The sequence below is a fragment of the Falco cherrug genome, chromosome 12 (genome assembly GCF_023634085.1).
Source record: "Falco cherrug isolate bFalChe1 chromosome 12, bFalChe1.pri, whole genome shotgun sequence".
Taxonomy (NCBI): domain Eukaryota; kingdom Metazoa; phylum Chordata; class Aves; order Falconiformes; family Falconidae; genus Falco; species Falco cherrug.
In genome coordinates this window covers 15,785,428-15,796,262 of record NC_073708.1, presented here as the reverse complement: position 1 = coordinate 15,796,262, position 10,835 = coordinate 15,785,428, and positions in this window count along the sequence as shown.

Genomic DNA, 10,835 nt, shown 5'->3' with positions numbered 1-10,835 from the left:
TGCTGAGTGGTGGGGAGTAGGGTTCTGAACTGGGGAAGATGGTGGTATCAGCCATTGGGCTGGGTAGGAGGAGATGAAGAAAATACACCACTGTGTGGGTGTGATTTTGCCTGGAGCAGAGGAGTAGGTTCCTGGGTGGGTGCTATAGTGCTCAAAAGTGCAGGAGGAAACTGAAGCAGGGAGCTGCGCTGGCTTGGTATGGGCAGGGGTGACTGGTGAGGAGTGGGTCCTGTACTGTGCTGCCATCCATGGAGCTCACTGGCCTGCAGGTAACTGATGGGGGAGCTGGCTGAACAAAGTGCTTTCCAATAACCTGGTGCTTTAAGAAAGAGGATACTCTAAGCTTTCTGAGTTACAATGATGTCCTTTTCTAAGCATCAAGGGAGCAAAAAATACTAATGAGTGAGTACTGACCCGGTGAGGCAAGGAGAAGGTTGTACTGCTTGCTTCCCCTTCAATGTGCTTCAGCTAAGAGGTGAGGAGGTAACTAAGCTCTTCTACCATTCCTTTGAACTTGGAGGAATCCTTGCCAGGCTGTCCTGTCCCACATCAATGTGTTAACTAGTCCTGGTGTTATGAAACGGCCTGTCCCAGAGCGCTAGCGACACTAACACTCAGTAGTGTTTTAGCCTAATTCACTTCTGTGACTGAAGTTATTAAAACAGTAGGATAAATATACTTTGTGACTCTAGTAAGGCTTACATCTTCCTGCTGGTTGATGCCTGATTAGACCAAACGTTGGTACAACATGCAGAAGCATTGAAGAAAGTACCAAATAACAACTACAGAAGAGCCAATGGTGAGCCTTAGCAGTACCCAAAACTGTCCTTCGTCTTTCATTAGCATTCTTTTTCGAAATGATCAGTTCCTAGGTGAGCTTGTACAGCATCTGTTCATATGTTACCTCACTACTAATGCCTACTTTAAAACATTGCTGTGCTTATACTGCTAATTATTTTGGAAGATTTAGGGGGTATGCAGTAGTGCCCTCAGTACTTTAATTAAACATGCCATGCTGGATGTGTACTGCATTGCTTCGCAACTACTTTAACAGACTATTCTGATCCCATGAGAGATCCTCTTGCCTTGTAGAACGATTATGGGCGCTATGAGGTGTTTGTAGCCCACTCCTCTTTCCCCTGTACCAGACTACAGAAGACAATGTTTTCTTGGCAGTCATTATTTCTACCTAAAAGGCTGGCTTATAAGTGTCTTAAAATCAACATCTGGAAAAACTGAGTACACGGATTTCTTAAAAATACTACAAACTGAATCATGGGGCCAAATTCAACCTTGATGGAATTATTATCTGATATCCGTGTTTTCCCTATATTGCTTGAGTAAATTCCCTTATATGGAATTGTCTTCAGAGATGCACGATGCCAAAATGCTCAGAGAATTGCATAGGACCAAATCTAAAATACTACAGTAGGAAAAAAAAAAAAAAAGAAATTTAAACCCAGACTTTTCTTGAAAGGGGATAGTGGTGGAAATCCCTGATTTGAGAAGGGTTTTTAAGCATCAGACCTGGCATTTATAAGACTGGGAGCCAGATTCTTATTTTTGGGAAAGACCTCCCATTGTGTCTAATTTTTAAGGACATAGATGTTACTTACATTCATGATAAAGTAACTTGCTGAAGTGAAAGACTTATCTACATGTTTGTATTTGAAGAGATTAAGCTTTATTTAAAACAAAACAGTACATGCAGATTGTTAAAATAACTAAATGCTTGCTTCTTAATCTGTCACTTTTTCATTGATTCTATCGCTGATGTCTTCTTCTGTCCTCCACCCTCTTATGAAGATAGAGGGGGGTTGTTATCCGGTGGTGCTAGCTTATGATAAATAAGATTATGACAGATTTTGTGCTTGTTTATTTTTTTTTAAGATTCATGACCTTCCCTTAAAATATGATAGTTGCATTTTTATCAGTGGGGGTATAGCTAGAGAATAGTCGAATGCCAAAGTATGTTCCTGGATAGAGCTAATATAAAAGAAAAAGACTAAAACTATAACTTACCTGCAACCTGACTAGTGTTGGGGGGGGATCCTGTGTTGTCCTGTGCCCCTCCCTGCCTGCCCCCTGACTGGCTGAAAGGCTTGCTGCTCATAGTGGTTTTTGACTGCTAAAACCAGTACACAAGCAGAAGGCAACAAAGGATTTTGGATTACTTGCTGTGCAGTCAGAATGCCTGACATTAAGTTATTTTCTTCCTCAAGCATCATAACTGCAAATAAGTTCATTGGCTTGCAGCAGGTAGGTCAGAGAGTCGTTTCTCCCTTCTGTTTTGCAGGCTTCACTTCTCCATCAGTAGGATCTAAAACATTTGCAGACAGTCTGTGTCACCAGCATACATGTACTGAAGTGTTTGATACTGTTTGTCAACAAGCTAAATATTAATAGCCATCAGCTTTATTTCAAAGTGATGTTTGGCTACAAAAACGGTACAGCAAAACACACAAAGGAAATGCCTGCAGGGACTGTGTGCGTTACCAGAACTGCTGCTTGTGAGGGAGATCAGACTTGTGCATCTTCGCCGCCTTCTTTGTTTTATTTCAGGCTTGTAAAGAAAAAACAACAACTCAGCTTTCATATCTCTACTTAAGGCAGACTTTGGTAGGCAAATAACTTGGCACTGTGTCTTCATGTTCCTGTTAAAGAGAACACTAGACCCCTTAAAAATGATGTCTTTTTCCCTCTTAATTATTTTGCTTCTGATGGCTCTTCTTAGAATTTCCCATCAGTTGCCCTGTTGCTCCTGAAGTTCACTGGGACACTTCCTTGGATGTCAGAGAGCTGAGCTCTGGACCGGCTGATCCGCATATGCCAGAATTTTTCCTCCCCAGTGGCAGGGAGCAGAGGACATGCATACACACACCTATTGCCAACAGACAAACTGTGTTAGAACTGTAATTATGTAGTGATGGAGAGAAATACCCAATGGTCTTCACAGTAGCCAGTGATGTTAACCTGGGAGCATGCTGCTCCAGGAGCCCAGGGAGTGCTCAAAGCCACAGGCCATCTCTGCCCCGATGAGAGGGGGCTGCTGGCCGAACACCTTAAAATTATCAAGACTTGATACTAAGGGAGTGTCCCACACTTCTTAAACTCTAAGCAGATGCAAAAGTGAATGATATAACCAGTTAATTCTAATGCAGAATGACTTTGAAACCTGAAGCTTTCTTTATTTTACCCTTAAGCTTCATGAATCAGTTTTCTGCTCTATTTTGGAGAGGAATGGAATTAGAGGAAGGGAGAAAACAGTAAGTTTGTGATGCTTTGTGCTTCTGTAATTCTTGACTTTTAGCTACCGCTTTAACATCATCTACACATGTAACTTTCCGTGTATGTTTTTCAAAGAGGCAATTTCTGGCTCTCCTTGGTGTGGACAGAGGTGCTACATTTACCATTTGGCTGATGCCTGCTCAGTGTAATCTGAGATTGATTTGAACATTTTATCTCCCCCCCCAAACTTGATTTTTATGCCACTTGAGCATGTTTTCCTTGCTTTTGTTTGAATGCAGCTCTGCATAGGGTCTGGACATATGCACATCTTTCAAGGAATGCTGTGTTCAGCCAGTCTTTCTCTTCATACTCCATTGTGTTTCCCAGTAATAACTTCAGAACAGAATTGATTTAAAATAATATGTAGTAAGTTTTAATGCAACTTCATGTTGCATTATTCAAACTTATTTATTTGGATACCAATTGCAAAAGAATTAAAACACATGGACCTATGGATAGATCAGTTTTCTGATGGTTAAAATCTTCACACATACTTATTGAAACAAGGCTATGCTTCAGCAGTGCTAGTATTTTAAAAGGCTGGTTAATTAATCCAGTAATACTTTTACCATAATGGCCAAAATCTGAAAAAAGGAACAGAAATCTTCTCCTTGCTCCCTAATTCTGTGACTTCTTCCCATTATCTAGGCAGTGTTTTCTAAGTGAGGCTAATTCTTCATCAGAAATATTTCCCACTTCCAACATGGTATTCTTACAAGCTTAAGAAAATGCGGTGGGTTTTGCTTTTTTGTTAACTTTCCTTCATTCTCCTTCCCTGGACTCCCAAAGTAAAGCTTTACTTAGAAGTTAAGGTAATTTCAAGAGCAAAACAATACCCAGCAAGCGATATTCAGAGTGCTTTATAGGGTTATTTGGGACTGAAATGGTGCAGGGGAGAAAAGGCTGCTGAGTGTTGCACATGATGAGTGACTAGCTGAGACACAGTGGCATTTAGCCAGAGGCTGGCTACCATGGTGCGGAAACTGTTACTACAATAGTTAGGATCCTGAATCTGTTTGAATAGAGAGGTTTCGAATAATCCGTGTCACTGTTAATGTACTTCAGTAGATGTCAGAGGATGTGATTCAGACTTTGGGGGGGAGAGAAGGGAATTAGGAATAGCTGATGCTCAGATAACTGAGACTGTACCAGAATACAGAATCCTGAGGTTTTTAGCCACTTTATCCCAGATCATTAATCTTGTCCATTTTATGCTCGTATTGCATCCCACAAAACTTCAGAATTTCCAAAAGATGTTGAATGTGGGGTTGGTTTTTTTTCAGTGGGTTTTTCTGGGGGTTGGGGTTTTTTTTTTGTGGTGTGTGCATGTGCTATGGAGTTTTCCCCCTCCCTCCCCTCTTCTCTCAAACTGGAACAAAGATTTAATATCTAAAGTAGTTACTTGCTTACGTTTTAATGCAAGTAGTACCTATTTAACACTCGAGTGATATTAATACAATGTACTTTGTGTGTGCTAGGTGTGCTCACTCAGCAGTAAACGCAGTATCAGGGATGGTTCTGCTCTGTACCCGCCATTCTCGCCTGTGTTCTGTTTGTATCTCCAAATGGGGGGTGTAGGGCAAAGCCAGAGCTGCAGACAAGTAGAAGGTACTGGTAAGGTTTACTTGTAAAGACAAAGGAAGATTCTAGTTATAGAGGTTAAAAACCCTAAGTAAACAGAGACAACTTTATTTTGTATCTGCATCCCGTAATGAACTTTCTTCAGAGGAAAAGCTTGGCAAATGAGCACGATATTCTAGAAATATTCATGACATCGCAGCCAGCACAGTTCAGCATTACAGACCAGCAGTACATTCAGCCTACACAGCATAAAACCTTAATTGCTTTGTGATATATATTCTGAATCTTCAATAAATCTGAAATAACTGGGGGTTGGGTGGATGGGTGTGTGTGTGCGTGTGTGTGTGGGGGCAAGGCAGCAGTAATAATTTCCCTCCTCTCAGAATTACCTGTTCAGTCCTTCCAAAGTGCAGCTTTACATGGAAGCAGCTCTTCCTCAGCCTTCCCGTTGTACCCCCATTCTTGTTACTCAAGGAAAAAGTTAGATGAAGATTTTCAGGAACTACCTCTAGGCTGGAGTTAAGATTAGGCTTAGAACTGCGACTGTGCTCTGAGACAACTACCTTTGCTTGTCAATGGCCAACTTCTGTCTGGAAGTGACCTAAGAGCGGAGAACCTCACACCAATAATTTTTGAAGGTATCTATTTTGTATCTAGCTACATTGCAAAATCTGATTTAGTGTACCCTTTTGCAGCCAGGTTACTTTTTAAAGGAATTATTACAAATATTAATGTAGAGCTGTTAAGGCAACACTTAAGTGCTTGTTTACAAATATTTTTCTTTTCAGTGTGGCTATAAAAAGAACATTAACAGTGATTCCCAGCTCTCATGCTTGCTTTTTTGCAAACGGTTGCTTGCAAAAACAATCCCTGTTTACTGCTGCTGAAGAGTAATTTCTGGACTTCATCTTGGCAGTGAATGTTGGGGAGATATCCTTTAAGCCACTGAATTGGAGGTTAGAACATTCATTTTGGTGTCAGCTGACATCCTAAGCTGGATCATAAATAAAAGCAGCAGAGTTCCATTGCACTGTATAACAATAAAGCAGGAAACGCTAATTGCCAAACTACTGGCAGCTCAAAGTAGAATTTACAGTAATGCTAACTGAGCAGATCTGACTGATATAACATTACAAATATCCACTTTTTTCTTAAACCAAGTAGAGTTGGGGTTTTTTATTTTTAAGAACTCACTGTGCACCAATGCATAGAAGGGGCAGGATTATGCACAACTACTTCACTTCATGGTTGAAAATACTTCTTAAATCTCAATATAAAAAAAATAAGTATTGTAACATTGTGTTATGGACTCCTTTAAAATTATCTGCTCTATAGTGCAAGGAGAACTTCAGACTACCTATGAATATTCTCTTTCTCTCTGTCTGTCTTTCTGAAGTTTATACAAAAAACTTTTTGAGTGCCTGTATAAATCCAGTACTGTCCAGAAGGTCTTCTCATTGCATAATCATGAATACCTGATTTCTGTATTTAAAGAAAAAAAACCCAAAACAACAACAAAAAAGAAAACACACATCTCCTCCAAAAGAAAAAAAAAAAAAAAAAAAAGCCCTCCAAACTCCAAATGAAACATTCCGAGTGGAACAGTGACAAACATCTGGTAATACTGGACTAGTGTCTGTGCTACCATTCATGAAGCATCAATTTACAATAGATCTGTTTAATAAATATAATATTTTAATTTATAAAGTACTATAAGTTGTTTGAAATATTCCTTGCAGAGACCCCTCGCTTCTCCCATTTTTGTCTGTTAGATACTACTATTGCCCCCAGTCTCTCTCTGGTTAGAGAAACATGTCAAACATCTTGTTTAGCTTTGTTTCTCACGTACCAGCAAAGATAACAGAAGGTATGTGTAAAACTGATCTTATCAATCAACAAATACAGCTTTTCATAGATATATGCATGTTTAAAGCGTATCACTGGCATAGTTAAAAGTGAAATTGCTTATTTCTTTTGCTTGCCTATTTCTGCCTGACCCATTAACTGGACTACAAAACGTGCTAAAAACTTTTTGGGTAAGAAAGTAAAAAAAGATACAAGAAATACTAAATGTGAAATTTTACACTGTGTAGAATAGTCACCTGAGTTTAAATAAGCATGTTAACAAATGTTGATCTTCTTGTATCACATGCCACTCTCTCTTCTTTCTCCATTACCACTGTAGTGTGAAACAGCAATGCAGACGAAAAATGCTGTCCAAGGCTATCACAGTGAAAGCTACTGGTTTTTTTTTTTAAATTCTCATGCAAAATCCTGTCCCTTATGAAGCTGCTTTTTGTAAGAGGACATCTGCCTCAATGTACTTCCTATTGATTTCAACAGTACTGGTCATGAGACTATCATTATGGTATTAAGGAGGTATGGTGATTAAAAAAAGTCAAATCCAAGTTTCAGAAGGGTCTAGGTTAAAATTGTCCCAGGAGAACAGGCTGATGCTTGGATGCAATTTGTGATAACACGTTGGCTAAGCACACCGATAAGCTCATTTGGAGGTGAAAAAAGGATGGAAAAGATGGTCTCACTAGGTCTGTTTATGCTCTGTGGCCCTTTGCATAGGTAAAAGAGGATCTTTTTGCTTTACAAACATGATTTGCTTTTGTACCTTTTAAATGGTCTATGTGCTATTTGTATACAGCAATCTTTCATTTCAATGTATTAACTTTCATCTGTTATAACAGGATGTTTTTGCATGTGAAGAATTGTGTCAGTACAATTTCAGAATTTACTTTTGAGACTTCCACTACTGTCCCCATAAATTCTTAAAGGCTTACAAAATGTTACAGAACAGCACAACTTTACTGGAAGGGTCACTGCAGAATTGTAAGAAATTTGAATCTCTAGCTGAGAGTAGATCAGTCTGTTTAGCTTTCCGATAGGCCTGTTTAGCTTTCTTCTGGCATAACTTGGAAATAATCTTTGAAGCTGTATTTATCAAGAGTCAACCTTCTCATTTTGTTACTTTATTACAGTCCAGCTGGCACTCCTCTTTTATCTTCCCTTCCTCCTTTTCTGAAATAAAATTAACCTGTTTTCTAACATACATGCAATATATACCCTCCATTAGAAGACAACCAGGTCAAATGAGAAGCAACTCTGAATACTCAATATTTGTCAACTAATGCATATCTAGATAAAACAATCTGGTAACTAAAACTCATTTAGAATTTGGCTTCCAGGCTAGGGCTCAGGGAAGGAATTTCTGGATGCCTTCTGTTCTCTCTTGAATCTTTGCCACTTTTGATGATGGCATTTCCATAAAGTCATATTTGTTTTATTTAAGAATACATCTTCCCTATTTTGCTTTAAATCTTTAAGATAATTAAGTTTTCCTCTTTTGGAAGTGTAGAAAAAGAGGTAATGTATTTCACTCCAAACGTCACTTGTACGTAACACAAACGTGTTTGCCTTGATGTTAATATTTAAGGGAAAGAATGAGACACAGCAAAACCTAACAATCTAAACATAAGGAATCCAGTCAGCAACATTTGAGTCTTTGGCGAGACTCTGGGAGCTGTTTTCTGTTCCATGCTGGGAGCAGGAAGAATGCAGTTTTCCCCTAGAACAATGACAGTTTGGTTGTACCCACCTACTAAAACCAAAAGATAAGAGCCACTCAAAAACAAAATGCTAGTTTACTTCAGCTCCACCATGCTTTTGGAGAGAACTAGCAGTTATTTGAGATAATCTTTTCAAGGAAAAGTCTACCTAGTTGATAACAAAACTTCCCTTATGAGGATTCAAGCCAGGAACTCTTTTCTGTGTTCCATCCCTGATGGCTGGGATGCAGCGTTTTGTTGAAGGCTTTGGTCAGAGTCAGGCTGTGATCTTTCTGTTCCTGAGCTCTCCTGAGCTGTTCTTGTTGCTTCAATTTTACAGACTTCTGGGTCTTTTCTAATCCAAGTTTTCACCTGCTAAGACTAAAAAACTGCTGAGAAGAGTCCTTAACTCAAGCTGGCATTTGAACCATTAATCGGTAAGGAAAATAGCAACAAATATAAGGAAATGGGTACTGTTCCTCTCTCAGCTGATTATCTGGATTAAAAACCACTTTATATGCCCTATTTTAACCTGTGTTTCCCAGGTTGACCAAACGGAGTAAAGAACACTCTGTTGGGGTGCGCAGGCAGAGATTCTCCCAGCTTTGGTCTGCCAAAAGGCTGGCAGTGAAGCAAAGGGGGAAAAGTCTTCCCAAGTCCTTGAAAATGAGATTCCTCCACATCACACCTGGAGCGGTTTGGTTTTTCAGAACAACTTCTTGTGAAGAACTCCACCATTACCTTCAGAGCATTTACATCGGAGGTTACAAGTCCGAACAGGCAAGCGCCTTCCTTTAGCAGCACTCGTTGCCGTGCAGGTGACAGGTGGAAGAAAACCCCTGGAACTCCCCATGTTCAAAGGCAGGCGCACAGAGTTTATGAACCACAGTCTGAATGCACACCAAACCCCAAAATCCTGCCTTGGGCAGGGCTGTGAGGGAGGAACCGAGCAGCCGGAGATGCTTTCGGTGAGGTATAGATCTAGAGCAGGAGGAGGCTGGGCTACGTTCTGCTTTGCTCTGAACAGAAGCAGCATGTGAACTCAGCGCCGTTTGAGCCTTTGCTGTGTTTATGGACAAGGCAGTCTAGGAGTCTGCCTTGCTGTTCAGGCACGGATGGGGTGCATGAATGGAAGCATTCATCGCCTTTCTCTTCTCATGCTTCCCTAAGCCTCGGGGCGTTGATCCTGTGCTGTTGCCCCTTACCCAGAGCAGAGGAAGAGGCCGCCTCTGTCTTCATTCCCCTCTCCTCCAGTTCCCTTGAAAAACAGAAAGCAAAATTCAGCGCAGAGAGCACTAATCTAAAATAAACTACCATTAGTCATAATAAAGTCCATTGTATCTCCAATTTACCAAACTATCTGCAACTGTGCAGAAAGTCCTGATAAGATAGTCCTCACCCCAGGTCAAGGAAAAAAAGCCCTTGAACACATCAGATTTACTTCAGCCAGGTCATTTTCAAGGACCTGATGAGTACGTACTACACAGAGTCCTCACATAGTCTTAACCTATTAACTATTCTTTCATGTCAGACTAATCAAGGTTAAAAACCGCAAAACCTTTCTGTTCTGAACTCACATGTGACCACATCAAGGGACTCTGCTTATGCTGAGGACTATTAAGCCTGTTGGACAGGTTATAACTATGATGGCTGCCTTTCCCAGAGGGCCTCACGACGTCATGACAGTAGCATAACATTTTCTGATGATTTCTAATGATTTTCTGCATAAAGCAGACTATTCCTCTAGACCCTTGTTTCCCAACAGCAGGAACCACTCTTTCTGTTCCCTGCCAGAATAGCTGCTGCAACGTTTTGACATCTGATGCTGAGGCAAAGGCTGCAGAGCGCGAGTCTCCTCCTGCGGCAGCGCGAGGAGCTGTTGGTTCCACCAGAATAAGGCTGTGCAGTCTGTCGAGTGTTTCTACATCTCTTCAAGCTTTTTTCTTTGTATGTGTTTCTGTAGCCAGACACATAGCTCTGCGTGTGTACAGATGACAGATGTGTTTACATTGCTTTATAGGTGGAACAGTGTGCAGGATTACATCTTGCCAGATGAATGTGAAACACTGAAGTAGACTTTCACACACTTAGCTCCAACAAAATGCCTTTTAACAGTTGTTCCAATGTACAGAATACCACTTTCCATGACAAAATCTTAAGTGCATATTGTACTGCTGAAAGTAAGGTGCTTAAAGTAAGAAAACAGGATATAATGAAAGTCAAATTCACTGGATCAGGAAAAGGGGGAAACTCTGTTCTTTCACCTATTGCTGATAGTAACACTTCGGGGTTTTTTTTCTATATTTCAGAGCCTGAACCAGTTCAATTTTCCCAAGTGGCAGTTTGCTCTTCATGATGTAAATCTGCTAAGGATGTTTGCACGTAAGCTTTGAAGAAAGTACTTCTAAG